Source organism: Musca autumnalis, unplaced genomic scaffold (genome assembly GCF_047663935.1).
Source record: "Musca autumnalis isolate F117 unplaced genomic scaffold, ASM4766393v1 scaffold_5, whole genome shotgun sequence".
NCBI classification, from domain to species: domain Eukaryota; kingdom Metazoa; phylum Arthropoda; class Insecta; order Diptera; family Muscidae; genus Musca; species Musca autumnalis.
Window position 1 is genome coordinate 22,399,360 of NW_027412088.1, and position 2,917 is coordinate 22,402,276.

Genomic DNA, 2,917 nt, shown 5'->3' on the forward strand with positions numbered 1-2,917 from the left:
TTAGTTTGTATAGTTGTTGTAGTCAAAAAGATCCGCGATCAGGCCAACCAACCTGTTCCCTTTATTTTAATTGCGGCAAATAGTTTTTCTCTGCCTCTTTTGAGTGTGATTATAATGATATGCTAAATCTTACATTGTATATTGTATAAACTCATTTATTTAATTTTTTCAGTTTCGTCAGCTGATACATGGTATCTTTGTGAAGAGATCCACCACCAACAGTGTGTTGAGACATAAACTAAAAATATAGATAGCAAAAACAGCCCCATATCCCTACTAAAAAGTAAACCTATTTTGAAAATAAAGTCAAAAAAAAAATTAAAATTCAATGTATTTTTATTTATTATTCAATTAAATTCTGAATTTAAATGCTAATTATAATTAATTATAATTAATATTATAGTATGTATATTATAAATATATTTTTACAAACTGTATTAAGATTATTATTAACATTATTGTTAACAAATATTTGTATGTCTCTATTTAGTTTTAAGGTGTAGTTTAGGATAAGTTTGCATGGTTACCCATTCGAAATAAATAAAAAAAGAAAATATAATATATATACAATATATATATATATATATATATATATATATATATATATATATATACTTAAATATCATATGCGGTTTTTAAGAGAGTGTTGCACGCCGATATAAATACTTTGTGCCGGGCTACTTTTGCTTGGGGAGCATCGGCTTCGAAAGTTTCCTCGCCAACATTTAATTGGGCATGTCTGAGGCCGCCTCTATTATTTTCGATGTAGGTGACGTCACTTCGGTTCTGGAAAAAAATTGAAAAACGTATATATATATATATATATATATATATACAAATACTTTATAGAGAAGAAGTTCGACTTACCATATACAACAAATTTGCTGGGGGAATTCGTTTTCAGTTGGGTGGTGGTAAATTTTGTACCCATTGTGGAACAATTTTTCCCAACCTCATCCAATTTTTTTGCATTTGATACAAAGAATACGATGCCATTGTTATCAATGGCATCGTATGATTTGCATCATTGCGTTTTTTTCCATATTATGCAAAAAAAAATCCATAAGGATTTCTTCGTAAAGCAGTATCTTTGCCTCCTCTTCGGTGTCTGCTGCTTTAGCGTAATCCTTATGGTCACCCTGGGCGGCGGCGTAAAATTTATTATTTTGCTTGTGCAAGGTGAACTTCACGTCAATCCCTAGCTCCTCCGCTGCCTCAAATTCATTTTTGGGCTTCAAAACCTTTTCTAGATTTTTTGATACCATAAATGGTTTTGCCACATTTGGTTTGTTTGCATCCATTTTTTCTTTTTCTAAAAAAAAGAAAATATTGTTACGGAATTAGATTTAACTAATGTCCGTGTAGACGTTGTTTTATTCCCCGATACGATTTGTACCAAATAAAACAGGGTTCGTTTTAGATTACGTTTCTACAATGCTTTATTTACTTTATTACACTTATTCAGAACCGACTTTAATTATTAAGCACACAGCAAATCTGTAGTTAGCACGCAGCACTTCTTTAACCGATCTGTTCAGTTCAACGCTTAAAACACAACTCAACTCAATGTTGCCATTCGTAACTCTATTTATACCCAAAATCTCCTTGGTCTAGAAATATCTAGAACATATGGCAACCTCTCGAATCTGTGAAGCGAACATACAGACAGACGCACATTCGCACTAAGCGAACAACCATACTCACATACATACAAGTAGACCAGCACAGTAATGACGTAATTACAACAACAAACAACTACACGAAATACCAGAAGTAGGAACTAAACGATAATTACATTATTATGGCAAAACAAACAAAAGAACATTAACAAAAGGTAATGTAACGACTAGAATGATGAAGAGAGTTCTACATGGTAGTTGTTGTTGCTTAAATAAAGTAACTGCGTAATACAAACTTTACGTTATAATTCAAATTTTTAAATTAACGGAAATTAAACTAAATTAACTTAAACCTATCAGTTACATTCGTAACATTGCCTCCCGCTTAAGCCTGTTCGTCCCGAATAGGCACAGTTCCCTCTCGGTGGTATGGGCATTGGTAACACTGCCTCCCGCTTAAGCCTGTTCCTCTTGACTAGATGCAGTTCTCGTTCTGTAGTGGTGGCAACTGATTTAGATGTACCCTCTACTGCGTCAGCTTTGGACTCTTGCTCTTCTGGACGACGTTGCTTTCTCTCCAGGAATCGCGATGCTATACCTTCTTTCTTCGTGGTCACCTTCCTAAGTGCCACCTGGTCTTCCTCGGACTTGCCCTTCCTTGCTGTACAGCCGCTTTTCGATAGACCTTTCCTCGACGTACATCTTCTCTTTTTCCTCCTTGTCACGAGATTTTTCCACTTTCCTACGGGCCAATCGTCAGCGGCTTCCACCTTCAGCGTACGGACATCTACAGCGATCTCGTCGGATTCTGCACTTTGGCGATGCTTGCTTTTCTCGTTGTAGCCCACATTTAACGGTATTTCCACATTGGACCAAGTCATCACACGGTGCTTTATGTCCAGGTTGATGTCGAAGGCAATCATAAAGTCCACGCCAAGTATAACTTCGTCCACAATATCGGCCACTATAAAATCGAAATTTACCGATTTTCTACCCATGCTCAGTCTTTGGTAGGCCTTTCCATGCACCTTTGTAGTCTCGCCTGTGGCCGTCCGCAATTTGACTCCATTTAACGGCAATACCTTCCCTTTCACCAAATCCGGTCTAATAATGGACTTTGTTGCACCGGTGTCCAATGTCAAGGTACGCAATACACCATTGACGAAGCCTTTCACCGTTAAGTTGTGGTTCTTCTGCTGGACTATGGCTATAGAAATTGTGGGACCATCGTTTTCATCCTCTGCCAGCGGCGCCTCGTGATTAGCAGAACTTGCTGTATCTGATTCACCTGATGTCTC